Source organism: Meles meles, chromosome 10 (genome assembly GCF_922984935.1).
Source record: "Meles meles chromosome 10, mMelMel3.1 paternal haplotype, whole genome shotgun sequence".
NCBI classification, from domain to species: Eukaryota; Metazoa; Chordata; class Mammalia; order Carnivora; family Mustelidae; genus Meles; species Meles meles.
The window spans coordinates 9,685,942-9,704,145 of NC_060075.1; the positions used below are offsets into that span (position 1 = coordinate 9,685,942).

At 35.4% G+C, this 18,204-nt stretch overlaps 1 long non-coding RNA gene across 1 annotated transcript; it reads right to left on the reverse strand.

Annotated features, from left to right (window-relative positions):
- Positions 1-1,669: 1,669 nt before the first annotated feature.
- On the reverse strand, positions 1,670-17,745 carry LOC123952244. Its single transcript, XR_006820580.1, has 3 exons — positions 17,713-17,745; positions 7,030-7,036; positions 1,670-1,680 (listed from the first exon to the last, which is right to left on the reverse strand). It is a non-coding gene; the product is annotated as an uncharacterized LOC123952244 (long non-coding RNA).
- Positions 17,746-18,204: the final 459 nt, after the last annotated feature.

Genomic DNA, 18,204 nt, shown 5'->3' on the forward strand with positions numbered 1-18,204 from the left:
TAAGATTACTTTAAAAAAAAATCATCTTGTATACCCTAGGCATTTTTCAACTGCTACTTCTATGCTGAACCATTAGAGACTATGGTCTCTGAAAAACAACCAGAGGGTTTTGAAGGGGCGGGGGGGGAGGGTGGGAGGTTGAGGAACCAGGTGGTGGGTAATAGGGAGGGCACGTACTGCATGGAGCACTGGGTGTGATGCCAAAACAATGAACACTGTTATGCTGTAAATAAACAAATAAAAATAAATAAATTAATTTTAAAAAATTCAGTTATGGCAAAACTTTTTTGGAAAATATATGAAGCTAAATATGTAATTCAGCATTAATTTTATGTTTTTCCCACTTACTGCTGTACTGCAAACGGTTCAATATGCTACTAAAATGATTAATAAAAGTTATTCAACTGGTGCACATTATTCTATCGATTGGATACACAGCAATTTATTTAGTATTTCCTTCTTTTTTGGAAATTTTGTGTTTTATTTTTCACCATATAAATAAAGTTGTGATGATCAGTTCTGTGCATAAATCTTTATTCACAAATACAGCAAAATGATAGAATAGATTTTCAGAAGGGAAATTGCTTGCTCAAAATTTGAACACAATTAAGAACTTTGAATTTATATTAATATTTTTTCAGAAATGTAAGAAATTAAGAAATATCAGTAATATGGCAAGGGAAAGGTACAGGTTACACTTGGCTCTGTTTGGCTTTTGAGTTTTTGAGGTTAGACAGGAAAAGTATATTAATTATTTACTTATATATCCACTTTTTAAAATCACCTGCCCGTGTTTTTCAGCTGCATTCCCATTCTTGCTCTCCCCACTGTGATCAATTTCTCTCTCATCTAACTCCATAAATTATGGAAGAGGAAAAGGAATTGCATACTGAAAGAGACCCCATTTACTTATCCCTGTAGCCACCCGAACAGTGTGTACATTTTATGTTCAGATACTTTTACCAGCATAAATTCTATGAGAATCATTTATGTTATCGCATATATCAGTATTTTGTTACTTTTTATTGTTGAATAGTCCACTGTATGTATATATCACAAACTTTTTAGTATTGATCAATTTTTCTAACTCAAGGTACACTTGCATTTCTGCTTTTAAGTTCCTTTTGAGTAAATTGTCAATCAAATATTCTTAGATAATGTCTTCTTCCAACGCAAAGGTGGAACAGGTTTTCTTGTAGCCTATTACAAAAAACTGGAATTTCGTAAGCTTGGACTTGCTCCGCTATTATGAAAACCCATTACACATATAGCATTCATCTGGGCTGTTCTGCATCACAAGGGGGAAAAAACAAATGTAAGTAATAAGGTCCTTTGCCTCTGACCCACGAATATCATACCATTTGTTAGTACATATGAAACTGCTGAAGGCCTATGTGGAATTCTGTTTGCTGTAGACCAAATGTTTTAGCCTTCTCCCTTGCCCCTTAATATGTTGATTCCCAGTGTGAGGATACTTGGAGGTGGAGATTTTGGGTGTTGGTTAGGTCACTTTGGAAGGTGATTAGGAAGGGTATTAGTATCCTTTTTATCTTTATCTTTTTCTTTTTTTTTTAAGATTTTATTTATCTGACAGACAGAGATCACAAGTAGGCAGAGAGGCAGGCAGAGAGAGAGGAAGGGAAGCAGGCTCCCTGCTGAGCAGAGAGCCCAGATTTGGGGCTTGATCCCAGGACCCTGGGACCATGACCTGAGCCGAAGGCAGAGGCTTTAACCCACTGAACGACCTAGGCGCCCCGGGCATTAGTATCCTTATAAAGAGATCTCAGAAGCAACCTTATTTCTTCTGTCATATGAGGTTACAACAAAAAGTGGCTCTTATGTGAAACAGGAGGAGTCTCTCAGCAGACACTAAATGTGCTGGTGTCTTGATCTAAGACTTCCCAGCCTCCAGAACTGTGAGAAATCAATTTCTGTTTTTTGTAAGCCATACAGATTATGGTATTCTGTTATAGCAGCTTGAATGGACTAAGAGACTGCTTACTATTTACTAGCAAAGAGGGCTCATGCAATTGTAAAAGTTTCCAACTAGCACAACCAATGAAAACTGGGTGCAGAACAAGTTAGCTGATGACTCAGTCCTTTGTTGAAGGACAAACACATTATGATCTCTCCACACATAGTGGCCATTCAAAATATGCATCAGGTAAAGCCTACTTAGTCTCTGAAAAATCTTGCCAGTCACTTTTCCCCCTTTGTTACTTTACATTTATGTTTGTTCCCTCCAGCACGGAATCTCTAAACCCATACAGTTTCACATTAGAATGTTAAGCATTGTCCCTATCTTCCATAATATTTGTATCCGTTGAACACAAGCTCCTTAAAATTCTAAGCAGTTATGCATATTACCCGTAGATTTAACCCAAATCATTGTACGTTTCCTAAGGTCCCTTGACAGTGGCACTAATTTTTGCAGTGCTTTAGGAATGAGATATGCTTCTGGTTTACAATATTGCTGGAGTGAAAAAAATTCCAGAAGATTCCACTTAGGCATTCCTATTACATTGTCCATTTCTCCATGGGTTAGAGAGCCAACATGGAAATTCTGAGAATTGTGAAATATGTCATCTTAACTCTACATTCAGCACATAACCACAAGATGAGTCACTTTCTGACCCCACTATGAGTTCATCTTGAACCAAGATGCCATCTATCACCTGACTCCAAAAGTACACACTTTGTCTGATAAGCTGTTGTACCATTTTTGGTGCTCAGGAGTTAGTGTCCATTCAAAGTCAGGATCTAACCATCTTTGAAAAGTCTCAGCATCCCTTTCTCCCCAGGGCACAGTCATTCTATTAAATGGGTTTAAGCCCCTTAGGAAGATTTGGAGGATGATCTTTGTTTTTTGTTTTTTTTTTTTTAAAGATTTTATTTATTTATTTGACAGACAGAGATCACAAGTAGGTAGAGAGGCAGGCAGAGAGAGTGAGAGGGAAGCAGGCTCCCTTCAGAGCAGAGAGCCTGACGTGGGACTCGATCCCAGGACCCTGAGATCATGACCTGAGCCGAAGGCAGCGGCTTAAACCACTGAGCCACCCAGGCGCCCTGGATGATCTTTGTTTTATACTCTGGCACTGCTGCAGGGTCTTTCCTCAATGGTCGGTCCTAGCTTCCCTTTATGTTTTTAATAGACCATTTTTGAACAGTTTTACTTTATAGGGAAAATTATGCAGATATAAAAACAATGCCTATATACTTATCCAAGTTTCTCCTATTTACAGTAATTAGTGTAATTCTTGTGTTACAATTAATGAGCTAATATTTATTATTTTTAACTACATTAACAGATTCCCTTAGTTTTTATTGATGCCCCTTTTTCATTCCAAGATCCCATTCAAGATAAAACATTACCTTTCATTATATATCTTTTGTTTGTTTGTTTGTTGTTGTTTTTTTAATTTCTTTTCAGCATAACAGTATTCATTGTTTCTGCACCACACCCAGTGCCCCATGCAATACGTGCCCTCCCTAATACCCACCACTTTGTTCCCCCAACCTCCCACCCCCTGCCCCTTCAAGACCCGCAGGTTGTTTTTCAGAGTTCATAGTCTCTCATGGTTCACCTCCCCTTCCAATTTCCCTCAACTCCCTTCTCCTCTCCATCTCCCTATGTCCTCCATGTTATTTGTTATGCTCCACAAGTAAGTGAAACCATATGATACTTGACTCTCTCTGCTTGACTTATTTCACTCAGCATAATCTCTTCCAGTCCCAGCCATGTTGATACAAAAGTTGGGTATTCATCCTTTCTGATGGAGGCATAATACTCCATAGTGTATATGGACTATATATCTTCCTTATCCATTCATCCATTGAAGGGCATCTTGGTTCTTTCCACAGTGTGGCGACCGTGGCCATTGCTGCTATAAACGTTGGGGTACAGATGGCCCTTCTTTTCACTACATCTGTATCTTTGGGGTAAATACCCAGTAGTGCACTTGCAGGGTCATAGGAAATCTCTATTTTTAATTTCTTGGGGAATCTCCACATTGTTCTCCAAAGTGGCTGCACCAACTTGCAGTCTCACCAACAGTGTAAGAGGGTTCCCCTTTCTCCACATCCTCTCCAACACATGTTGTTTCCTGTCTTGCTAATTTTGGCCATTCTAACTGGTGTCAGGTGGTATCTCAATGTGGTTTAATTTGAATCTCCCTGATGGCTAGTGATGATGAACATTTCTTCATGTGTCTGATAGCCATTTGTATGTCTTCATTGGAGAAGTGTCTGTTCATATCTTCTGCCCATTTTTTGATATGATTATCTGTTTTGTGTGTGTTGAGTTTGAGGAGTTGTTTATAGATCCTGAATATCAACCTTTTGTCTGTACTGTCATTTGCAAATATCTGTCTTTTTAAGTTCCTTTTGGCTGTGACAGTTTATCTGAATTTCTTTTCATTTGATGGCCTGGATAGTTTCTGGTAGTACTGGTTGGGTATATTGTAGCTGCTCCTCTATTGAAATTTTTCTGTTTTCCCATGATTAGACTGGTGATATGAATTTGGGACAAAAATGGTAGAGGAAAGGACCATTTTGTCACTCATGGAAAGGGAACACAAATCAACATGATTTATTAATGCTAATAGTGACTTTGTTTAACTGAGTCAGGGAGTGTTGGGTTTCTCCACTACAAAGTTACTATCCCACATCTCCACTTCATACTTTACTCTTTGGAAGGAACTACATACAGCCCAACAAATAAGGAGTGGGGAGTTATGCTATGGAGTTTCTATATAAATTATTTGAAATTCATCAGCATGGGATATTTCTCTCTTCTCCCCCTTATTCAGTCATTTTTTTACTGATATAAACTCGTAGTTATTTATACTTTGAGTTAGAATCCAACATTGCTTTATTAATTGTTGCTTAGATTATTCTAGCTTTAACCTTTGGAAACTCTCAGTTGGATCCTTGTGCCTTTTCCATACGCCCATCATTGAAATTTTTTGAGCAACTTCGTACTTGATGGTACTGTAAGATGCTCCAGACTCCTCTTGGATGTTTCCTGCACAGTCTTATAATTAGCCCTTTCTCACAGGAGCCCTACGTGTGTGCATTGCTACTGGGGTGTCCTAACCTCTAGACCCTTTCAGCACAGAGAGCAAAGAAATATATCTGGGTATGCTAACCTGTGTATATACACATATCTATGAATATTTCTATATGAATAATATATATCTATATTAAGTTAAACAGAAGTTCTTACATTCTCCACCTATAATCCATTACCACATGGATCATTCTAACATCTCTCACTTGCTTACCTATAAATTTCCACCTCAACAGTGAGAAACCTGACTCTCATAGTCACCCATTCATTTACCTAATTGGTTAAGTCCAGCATATCCATTAGTAATTGGAGAGTAGTATCCGAACTGTTAACCTGTACCTCAATATAAAATAAATTTGTCAAGTAGAGGACAGAAATTATGAGCCGTCCTTTTGACTTTAGTCTTAGATATACCTCTAACTCCTTTAGTATGGTTGTTTAATTCATATATAATAGTTAGATTCTCTTATCACAGTCTACATTCTTTCTGGGGATCCTATAATACACTAAATGATTTTTTTCTCTTAAATTGCATACCCATAGTATGTAAATTTGCTTGCTATCAACTTCTAAAGTTTTTGACAAATATATAGTGTTGCATATTAGTCATTACATTAATATACAGGACAATTTCACTGCCCTAAAATTGCCTGTGGTTCACCTGTTCATACCACCCTAGTCCACAATCCCATTGCAACCACTGATATTTTAATATTTTACTTTCTTTATAATTTTGCCTTTTTTAGAATGTCATATAGTTGTAATTGTACAGACTGATTTGTTTCACTTAGCAATATATAAAGTTCCTCCAAGTCTTTTCATAGTTTGATAGTTCATTTCTTATTATTGCTGAATAATATTCCAGGGTATAATGTAAGACCATAGTTTATCCATTCATTTTTTGAATGCCATTTTGGTTGTTTCCAATTTGGGTTGACTATGAATAAAGCAACTATAAACATTTAGATTTGGGTTTTTCCTGTGGACCTAGTTTTATAATTCATCGCATAAATACTTAGGGATATGATTTCTGGATCATATGTTAAAACAAAGTTGAGATGTGAAAGTAATTGCCAGAGTGTCTTTTAAAATGGTTGTACCATTATGTATTTCCACCAGGAAGAAATAAGAGTTCTTGTTATATATCTTCATCAGAATTTAGTATTTTAGTGTTCTGGATTTTAGCCATTCTAGTAGTTGTGTTGTGGTATCTTGTTGCTTTAATTAGCAACTACCTAATGACATTAATGTTGCTTATCTTGTCATATGCTTATTTTACATCTGAGGTGTATGCTCAAATTATTTGATTATTTTCAATTGAGTTGTTTTCTCATTATTGAGTATTAAGAGTGCTTTGCAAATTTTAAGTACAACTTAAGTAAGAGTACTTTTTATATTTCAAATCCTTTATTAGAGAGGTGTTTTGCAAATGTTTTTGCACAGTGTGGCTTGTTTTTTCATTCTCTTAAAAGATTCTCACAGATCTGAAGTTTTTAATTTTACTAAATCCAACTTTATCTATTTTTTCTTCCTGAAATGTGCTTTTGGCGTTATATATAAAAAGTCATTGCAAAAGTCATGACCACCGGTACTTTGTCATGTTTTCTTCTAGAAGTTTATATATTTTTTTTAAATTTTATATATAGATCTATTAAGTATCTTGATTTAAATTTGTTGAGAAGTGATTTTACATGTATGTCCAACTGTTCAAGTTTCATTTGTTGCAAAGATAATCCTTTCTTTACTGAATTGCCTTTGGTCTTTTGTCAGAGAACAGTGGACTATAATTGTATAGGTTTATTTTTATTTTTATTTTGCTTTTTAAGTTTTTATTTAAATTCCAGTTAACATACACTGTGATATTAGTTTCACATGCACAGTATAGTGATTTCACACTTCCACATATCACCAGTACTTATCACAAGTGCACTCCTTAATTCCCATCACTTATTTCACCAAACCCTCTACCTACCTCCCTTTTGGTAACCATCAGTTGGTTCTCTATAGTTAAGCATCTGTTTCTGGCTTGTCTCTTTCTCTGTTTTTTTTTTCCCCCTTTGCTCATTTGTTTTATTTCTTAAATTCCACATACAGTGTTTGTCTTTCTCTGAATGATTTATTTCACTTAGCATTATACTCTCTAGCTGCATCTATGTGATAGAAAATGGTAAGATTTACTTTTCATTTCATGACTAATTAATATTCCATTTCATATATGAATATTATATATATATCTCACATCTTTATCCATTCATCAGTTGATGGACGTTTGGGCTCTTTATAATTTAGCTATTGTAAATAATGCTACTATAAATATAGGAGTGCATGTATTCCTTTGAATTAGTGTTTTGGAATTCTTTTTTTTCCCCATTGGTTGAATTTTTGTTATTTAACAGAACAAGGATGTGTTTTTCTTTTTCTTTCTTTCTTTCTTTCTTTCTTTCTTTCTTTCTCCACTATGTTCAATTAGCCAACATATAGTACATCATTAGTTTTTGATGTAGTGCACAACAATTCATTAGTTGCATAAAATACCCAGTGCTCATCACATCATGTGTTCATAGAAACAACATCCACAATAGCCAAACTGAGGTAGGAAACAAGATATCCTTCAATAGATAAACGGATAAAGAAGATGTGGTTCATATATAAAATGGCATATTATTCAGCCATCAGAAAGGATGAATACCTACCATTTGCATCGACATGGATGAACTGGAGGGTATTATACTGAGTGAAATAAGTCAAACAGAGAAAGACAATTATCATTTGGTTTCACTCATATGTGGAATATAAGGAAAAGAGCAGAGGACCATAGGGACGGAAAACAGAATGGGAAGAAATCAGAGGGGGAGACAAATCATAAGAGACTCTGGACTCCAGGAAACAAACTGAGGGTTACAGAGGGGAAGGGGGTAGGAGAATGGGGTAACCAGATGATGGGTATTAAGGAGGGCACATGATGTGTTTTGGTATTCTTTAGGTAAATACCCCATAGTGTGATTGGTGGATCATAAAAGGAAGTTCTATTTTTAACATTTGAGGAACCTCCATATGTTTTCTACCTGTGGCTGTACCAATTTCCATTTCCACCAACAGTGCATGAGAGTTCCTTTTTCTCCACATCCTAGCCAATATCTCTTGTTTCTTATATTGTTGATTTTAGTCATTCTGACAGGTGTGACGTGATAGCTCATTGTAGTTTTGATTTGCATTTCCCTGCTGTTGAGTGATGGTGAACAACTTCTCTTGTGTTTGTTGGCCATATGTATATCCTTTTTGAAAAAAATGTCTATTCCTGTCATCTGCCATTTTTTTTAACAGGATTATTTGGGTTTGGGGGGGGTGTTGAGTTTTATAAGTTCTTTATATATTTTGGATACTAGCCCTTTCTCAGACATGTCATTTGCAAATATCTTCTCCAATTCAGTAGGTTGCCTTTCAGTTTTGTCAACTATTTCCTTTGCTGTGCAGAAACTTTTAATTTTGATGAAGTCCCAATAGTTTATTTTGCCTTTGTTTGCATCTGGGCCCTTCACTGTCTTCTCTGGGTCTGTTCTTCAGCTAATACCAAACTATGTTGAATTCTGCAGCTGTATGAGAAATCTTGTGGTTGGGTGGTATTGGTTCTCTGAATTTATTCAGTATTATATTGCTTTTTCTGTATCTTTTCCCAATCCATATAACTTTTAGTTTCAGTTTGTCAATAACATAAAATTGCTTGCTGGGATTCTGAATGACTTGCAATGAATCAAGATTGGAAGTATTTTAATAATTTTAATTATTTTAAATAATTAAAATTTTAATTTAATATATAGTCTTTTTAATATTTTAATAATTTAATAATTTTAATATTAAGTCTTCCTATCCATAAACATGGAACATCCTTTCATTTCCTTAGATTTTAAAAATATCTTTTATCAAACTTTTATAGTTTTCTGCACATAGATTCTATATATATTTTGTCAAATTTATGATTGAGTTTTTCTCTTTCTTTCTTTCTTTCTTTTGTGGGAGGGGTGCAAATATCAATGATATTGAGTGGAGGAAGCCACTCAATAGATCAAACTGATTGATGGTGTTTACAACAGTTCATATTAATTGATGTTGTTTGCCATAAGGTTATAACTGTTTACTTTATCCTTACTAATTTAGTTTCTTATAGTAACATAGAGCTGGGTCTTGCAATTTTTAGTAAACTCGGACAGTACCTTTTAATTGATGCACTTCAGGAATTCACATTTAAAGTCCTTATTGATATATTTAGATTAACATCTGCCATATTTTTAACAGTTTTCAGTTAATTTCAATTATTTATTTTTTATCTTCCTTTTTCTGCCTTCTTTTTTTTGTTTGTTTGTTTCTGTTTTTGTTTTGAACATTGGCGAAACGGAACTCTATCTGCTGGAAGGAAATGGTACAAAATTTTTAAAAAGATTTTGTTTATTAGAGAGAGAAAGGGAGAGGTGAAGGACAGAAGGAGAAGCAGACTCCCTGCTAAGCAGAGAGCCTGACACAGGGCTCAATCCCAGGACCCTGAGATCATGGGCTGAGCTAAAGACAGATGCTTAACTGACTGATCCATCCAGGCACCACAGGAAATGGTATGATTTAATGAGAACCTTTGTCAGAAATATTTGAGGCAGTTTGGAAAAGCAGAACAGACTTCTCTGAGCGAGTAGGTCTGAGTTTGGAAGGATTAATAGGAATTAACTCATTGAAGCCATGTGTATGGGGGGGATGTTAGGATTTATATGCAAGGGGGCCTTCTGACAGGAATGAGAAGATGCTTCTGAGAAAAAAATAATGTGTGATGAAAGCATAAATATCAGGTAGACAGGTAATTCCAAGCGCTCCTGGAGAAATCAGGTTCAATGCTCAAAAAACCTAGGAGGTCTAGCCTCAAAACACTAGTCTTACACCATTGAAAGGTATTAAAATGGGGGCTTTTGGGGGGGGTTCAACCAAATTCTCTTTAATAAATTTTCACTCTCTCAGTATGAAGAATAGATTAGAAGGGCGCAAGAAGAGAAACGCTAAGAGATAAACATCTCTCTCTCTCTTTCTCTCAACGCCCCTCTTCTCTCTTTGCATGGTTTCTGATGTTAATTCCAATGTAATTTTTGTCCTTAGTCCACTACTGGTGAAGTGTGATTTTTTTTCTCTGCTTTCTTTTAAGATTTTCTCATTGTCTTTGATTTACTACGGTATAAATATGATACTCCCAGATGTAGGATTGTTGGTATTTATCCTGGTTGGTATTCTGTTAGCATCCTGAATTTATGGTTTATGGCTTTAATTAACTTTGGAAAATTCATCTTTAGTACTCAGAATCTTTATTCTCATTTTCCCCTCCACTTATGGGGAGGGGAATATTACACCTTTTGTTATTATCCCACTCTTCACGTAGGTTTCTTTCTATCTTACTCTTAAATACACTTTTTTTTTCTCTTTGCATATCATTTTGGGAAGTTTTACCCGACTTGCTTTGGCCATGTCTATTGATGAGCTCAAAACAAAGGTATTCTTCATTTTTTAAAGTGGACATGGGGAGATGAAGAGGAAAAGGGAGTTGAGGGAAATTGGAAGGGGAGATGAACCATGAGAGACTATGGACTCTATAAAACAACCTGAGGCTTTTGAAGTGGCAGGGGGTTGGGAGGTTGGGGGAACCAGGTGGTGGGTAATAGGGAGGGCACGTATTGCACGGAGCACTGGGTGTGATGCAAAAAAAAAAAGAATACTGTTATGCTGAAAAGAAATAAATAAAAATTAAAAAAAATAAAGTATATTTGATTTCTTATGTTTATAGCACTTCATTTTTTAATTTTTTTCAAGGTTTTATTTAAATGCTAGTTAAGATTATGGTAAAATTGATTCCAGGCATAGAATTTAGTGATTGATTCATCACTTACATATAACACCCAGTACTCATCACAAGTGCCTAATACCCATCATCCCTAATACCCATCATCCCTAATACCCATCATCCATTTAGCCCATCTTCCCTCCACCCCATAAACCCTCATTGCTTTTGATTTTTTCTTGGAGTTTCTATTTCTATAGTTATGTTCCTCATCTAGTCTTTAATGCTGTCCAATTGTATCTCTCCATTAAAGTCCTTAACATACTAATCATAATTATTTTAAGTTCTCTGTATAATAACTCAATCTGTATGATACTAGAATCTGGTTTAGATGACTGTTTTGTCTCTTTAGACTGTACATTTCTTGGCCTTTGGCATTCCTTGTAATTTTTTATTGAAAGCAACCAGTAATCGTTTAGGAAATTGTACTTGAGGTAAATGGAACTTCAGTGAGAGGCTTTGCGTTAACCTGGCTAGAAGCTAGGCTGTGTTTAATGTTTGCTGTAGTTTTTGATGCCAGAATCTACACTTTGGTTTGTTGTTTTATTTCTCCTTTGTTTCTTTAGGTTTAAAAACAACAACAAAAAAGACCTGCTTTACCCCCCAGCTATAGTAATATATAATTGACATATAACATTAGACAAGTATAAAGTGTACAGCATGATGACTTGATAAATGTATCTGTTGTGAAATGATCACTGCAGTAGGGTTAGTTAATGCTTCTGTTTCCTCACATAATTACTGTGTGTGTGTGTGTTGAGAACTAGTCTTTTAGCAACTTTCAAGTATATAGTACAGGATTGCTACCTGTAGTCAGCATGATGTACACTGGATCTCCTGAATTTATTCATCTTAAAAATGCAAGTTTATACCATATTCTTGACCAGCATCTTCCTATTTTCCCCACTCCCTCAGTCCCTGGCAAACACCATTCCATTCTGTTTGTATGCCTTTGGCTTCTTTTTTATGTTTCACAAAAAAATGAGATCATCCTCAAGGTTTATCCATGTTGTCACAAATGTCAAGATTTCTTTCTTTCTCATGTTTGAATCATATTTCATTGATATGTACATAACTTCTTTATCCATTCATTTGTTGAGAGACATTTAGGCTGATTCTGTTACTTGGCTATTGTAATATTGCTTCAGTGAACAAAGGAGTGCATGTATCTCTTTGAGTTCCTGATTTCATTTCATTGAGATACCTACTCATAGTGGGGTTGCTATATAAATTTTTTAAGACACCCCATACTGGTTTCCATAATGGATGCACCAGTTTATATTCCCATCAACAGTTCACAAGGGCTTAGGAAGTTAGGAAGTGTGATGACTCCAGCTTTTTTCTTAGGAAAAGACTATTCAGTCTTTTGTGGTTCCATAAGAATTTTAGGGTTCTTTTTTCTATTTCTATAAAACATGCCATTAGAATTTTTTGTAGAGATTACACTGAATGTATAGATGACTTTGAGTAACATGGGCTTTTTTTACAATATGAATTTTTCTGATCTACAAAGATGGATCATCTTTCCATTTATTTGTGTATTCTTCCATTTCTTTCACCAAAGTCACAGATTTCAGTATACTGGTCTTTTACCTCTGGTTAAATTTGTTCTTCAGTGTTTTATTATTTTTGATACTATTGTCAATAGGATTGTTGTCTTTATTTTCTTTCAGATATTTTGTTGTTACTGTATAGAAGAAACACAACTGATTTCTGTAGGTTGATGTGATTTCTGCAACATTGCCAAATTTGTTGATTAGTCTTCAGAGTTTTTTGGTGGATCCTTTTAGGATTTTCTCTGTATAAGAACATATTGTCTAGACAGATAATTTTACCTCTTCCTTTCCATTTTAGATTCATTTTCTTTCTTTCTCTTTCCTAATTGCTCTGGCCAGGACTTCCAATACTATATTGAAATGGAATTGTGGGACCGGGGCACAATTTTCCTGTTCCTGACCTCAGAGGAAACACTTTTAAATTTCATCATTGAGTATGATATTAGTTAAGGGTTTGCAATAGTTAGTCTTTATGATGTTGAGGTACATTCCTTTTATATCCCATCTGTTGAGAGTTTTATTATGAAAGGATATTCTGCTTTGTCAAAGACTATTTTTTTGCCATTATTGAGATATGACTTTTATCATTCATTCTATTAATTTGATATGCCATATTTATTGATTTGCATGTGTTGAACCATCCTAGAATCCCAGGGATAAATTGCACTTATCATGGTGTATGATCTTTTTAATGGGCTGTTGAATTTGGTTTGCTAATATTTGAAAATTTTTGCATATGTATTTTTCAGGGATATGGGCCCATAGTTTTCTTTCCTTATAGTCTCTTTGTCTGGCTTTGGTATCAGGGTAATGCTAGCCTTGTAATTTGAGTTTGGGAGTGTTCCTTCCTGTTCAGTTTTTTGGAAGAACTTAAGACAAACTGGCATTAATTCTTTAAATGCTTAGTAGAATTCACCATCTTTTCCTGGGCTTCCGTCTTTTGGGAGGTTTTTGATTACTAATTCAAACTTCTTACTTGTTTTGGTTTGTTCAGATTTTCACTTTCTTCAAGATTCAATCTAGGCAGGTTGTATGTTTCTAGGAATTTATCCATTTTTCTGTTACTCAGTTTGTTGGTGTGTATTCATAGTAGTCTCTAATGATCCTGTGTATTTCTGTGGTAACAGTTATAAGATCTCTTCTTTCATTTCTAATTTTATATACTGAGTCTTCCCTCTTATTAATTAGTCTAATTCAAGGTTTATAAATTTTGTTTATCTTTTAAAAAGCAGTTTTTAGTTGTGTTAATCTTTTCTACTGTTTTTCAGATTTTTATTTCATTTGTTCTCTGATCTATGTTTTGAGATATAGGTAAGGGTTGGTGTGAAGGTTGCAAAAATTAAATATATTTCCACCTTCTCGTATCCTGGAGTTTTGACTCTTTTTTCCACATCATGGCTGGGAAGGTCTTTCATACCCACCTCATGAAATATATGCTACCTTTAAATCCATGTTACTGTTAACCAAGTAACTAGGTGAAGGAGCTACTGTCAGCTGCATGAGCGAACACATTAGATTCAGATTCTCTGGTAAAAGCATGTCCTAGTGTTTTATTCTAACCTTGGTCTACTGTCTAGGATCCACTTTCATATGTATTTCCAAGATTCTCTTGACATATATTCGTTAAATCTTGGAATTATTTTGTGTGTAAGCTATTTCTTTCTGGGTCATAGTTGTTGAATATCAACAAGGATCATGTTGATATTCAACTCAGCTATGGATCTGGTGCCAACAGGGGGGTAATGGTGTCAGTTTAAGGAAAATAAGTATCTTCCCTGTAAGACCTATGACCCAGGTAGGGTTAACAAAGCGTTTTCAGCAAAGAAAGGCAGCTTTTCTCAGACAGATATGGACATCTAACTTCACCAGCAAGGAAGGCTCAGGGTAACTGGGTACACAAGATTCTAAGTTTCATTGGAGCCCCACCAGATGCCTTCATTCTAAGTGTCTCGGTCCCTATCCTTTTCAGTCAAAATCTTAACCTTCCTATGAGAAACTGGGCAAGATTATGAAGTAAATCAGTAATTCTGTAACCAATGCAATTAAATTTTGTTTGATAGTCAAATATCTTGGTTCTGAGGCTGCAAAAAAATAAATTATTCTAGTATTACCATGAAAGCTATTTAGTTTTAAGATCATGACTTGAGCTGTTAAGTTAACCATCTGAACTCCTTAGGAACTTGTCATAGATCACAGTCAACCACAGGAAAAAACTTGACTCAGTGTGTGCCACTGTACACCATAGATTATGACTATCCCATTTTCCATGGGCAAGACCATGACTACCCCTTCCAAAAACTCCATAATTGGGATGGACAATTGTCCAAAGACAACTGTTGACACCAATTCTGTATATGTTGGGATCCTATCACAAGGGAGAAACCACATTAATGATTTGAAAAGACATAGATTTACTAAAATATAACTTTCTTCATGAAGTATTCTCTTAACACCCAATTTAAAATGTCAATGATTTATATTCCTCCAAAATTCTCACTACCGTTTATTCAAATACAGATTGTATGTGTTATCTGTGCTTTATTATACTAAAATTTAAGCTCCACAATGTCAGAGATGTTTACCTGTTTTGTTTATTACATTATTCTCATCCCCAAGAACTGAGCCTGAGATAGGGCAGTTCTCAGTAAACATTTGTCAAAGAAAGTGAACAAACTCCATTCCAAATGAATAAAGAATGCCTCCTATACAAGTTGGGGGGAAGGGCATTTAGGGCTTGCATTTCCTTCTTAAATTGGGACAAATTATAATCTCAATGTATTTAGGAGCCATATATGTAATTCTAAAAGTCTGATAAAATGTTTTCATTAGAGGTTATCCTAGGAATAATGATGTTGATTTTACAAATGGTTCTTGGCTTTAAACATTAAAAGCATTTTTTTGTGGGAATGCACAAAATGTTTTCTCTATCATTTGAGAAAAAGTAGAGAGGCTTTTAAAAAAATCATTTTAAAATTATTTATATTAATAATAAAATTGAAATGTGGTAAAGAGCTGATGGTGTTGCAATGAAGTTGTACATTTAGTGAATGTTTATATGCTTTTAGCTTCACTAAACAAACTAATATTTCTGACACTGAAAATTAATATGTCCTTACATCCCGCTTTACAAAAAGTACTCTATCTACACGTTGGTTATATTTGTCTTTTCCATTTATGTCCTGGCCTTCTTGCCCAGGGCAAAAGGAGTGAAAAAGAGCTGGTAATGGTATTTATTACAAAGAGTAATCAACCAGAAAGACTGTAATTGAACACACAAGTGTAGTCATTACATGATTAATTACTTTGGTGAATCAGCCTCCTACATATATCATAAAAATATTCAAAGGAGCGAGAACAGAGTGTACAAAAAGCAAACTTTTCATCAGCATAATCACTGCCATTCGTGGCTTGTTTTCAATATTTCTCAGTTTTCATCATTTTTCCTCCCTGCTAATCCTCTATATTAACTACATTTTTAGATAAATGTTTTGATGATTAAATGGTAGCTATGCAGGCATTGGCTGAGGCCAGTCTTTTGTCACACACAAAAGATTAAACTCAAAGATGTATTTGGCATCTTAGGCGTCTATTTTTGATTGATATATTACTGCACTCATTGCTAATATTTCTCTAATTCTTCAGTTTAGTAGAAGTAGATCAATAGAACTTTTTTTCTTAAGTTAAAACCAGTTCAATGCCCTATGCAAAGCTCTGGAAAAATAGTGCAGAGAATAAAGTCAGATGTGATGAAAAGTGATTAATAGGAGATGATTTCCTTTGCTATGGTTGTTCTCATGTTTAGACATGAAACCTAGAACTTCTATAGCATTCCATTACCTTGAGGGGAATCAACACGAGGGGGAAATTTGTCATACTTCAGAAGATGTATCAGAAAAGTGAGAAGAACCCTGATCATGGACAACATCATTAGAGTATTGAGACAAGTAAAGCAAGAATATGCCCTGAATCTGGACATTGAGTTTTCTCAGGCTGTCTCTGCTCAAACACCGATAATGCTCCCCAACTACACCTATGCTGTTACTAAAATAATTTATAACTGAAAACAACAGGTATCTACTTTGAATTTATTTCTCATAATCTAACTCAGAGTGACATTTATATAGTTTTCTTATATATTATATATAATATATATAAATTATAGAAATATATAATATTATATATATAATTTCCTTCCAAAATTACAGTAGAAATTTCTGACATTTGTGCTTTGATTGAAACACCTATTAGGTGACATATCATTGCTCTTAACTTCTTGGTCAGAATAGGTTTCAATGGGGCACCGGGTGGCTCAGTGGGTTAAAGCCTCTGCCTTTGGCTCAGGTCATGATCCCAGTGTCTTGGGATCGACCCCCATATTGGGCTTTCTGCTCCATGGGGAGCCTGCTTCCTCCTCTCTCTCTCTCTGCCTGCCTCTCTGCCTACTTGTGATCTCTATCTGTCAAGTAAATATGACAGATGCTGGCGAGGATGTGGAGAAAGGGGAACCCTCCTCCACTGTTGGTGGGAATGCAAGCTGGTCCAACCACTCTGGAAAACAGCATGGAGGTTCCTCAAAATGTTGAAAATAGAACTACCCTATGACCCAGCAATTGCACTACTGGGTATTTACCCTAAAGATACAAACATAGTGATCCGAAGGGGCACGTGTACCCGAATGTTTATAATAAATAAAATCTTTTAAAAAAATGGGTTTCCATTACACTCAGATCCCTTTCCAGTGATTCTTACCCCCAAACTGGGCATCTCCTAAAGCTGGTACCTGTGTCCCCTTGGATTTTAGAAATGACTCTAATATTCCACTTTTTTTTTGAGATTTATTTGAGAGAGAGAGAGCACAAACAGGGGGAGAGAGTAGGGGAAAGAGATAATCTCAGGCAGACTTCACATCAAACGAGGAGCCAGATTGGGGGGCTCAGTCCCATGACCCTGAGATCATGACTTGGGCAGAAATCAGGAGTTGGATGTGTAACTGACTAAATCACCCAGGCGGCCCAAATTTGACTCAGTCTCTTTCAAGATATTATTTATTTATGGGACATCTGAGTGGCTCAGTTGGTTGAGTGTCTGCCTTTGGCTCAGGTCATGATCTCAGGATCCAGGGATCTAGTCCCACATTAGGCTCCCTGCTCAGCTGGGAGTCTGCTTCTCCCTCTGCCCCTCCCCCAGCTAGTTGTCTCTCTTTAATAAATAAATAAATAAACCCCAGAAAGTGGGAATTTGGTTTTTCCCTTCCGAACTGGGAAAACATTTTTATGAAGAATTTTTGTCTTGGAGAATTTAACAGTGTTACCCAAGGTTGTGTCTTTAAGGGTGGTTCATTTTCTCTGACCCTTTGTTACTCAAAGTAAAGTACTAGGAGTCCTAAGAAATTTTCTGTTCTTGTACATTATACTGATTAAGTCAGGATTAATTTGATTTCAAAGCTAAGAACAGTGGTAAAAACTTGTTTACAGAAATGCATTTTGGAAGAGAAAAATATTATAAAACGTGTAGTGAATATTTCTTCAGTTTATTGTTCAGCCAATGAGGAAAGGGCATTGCCTTTCTTTTTACCATTAATCACTTCTCAATAAACGTGAGATCCTGTTGAAAAAATAAATAAATAAATAAATAAATAAATAAAATTTTTTTAAAAGATTAAAAAGATTTAAAATCTTTTAAAAAAGATTTTTATTAGAGATAGAGGAGAAAGA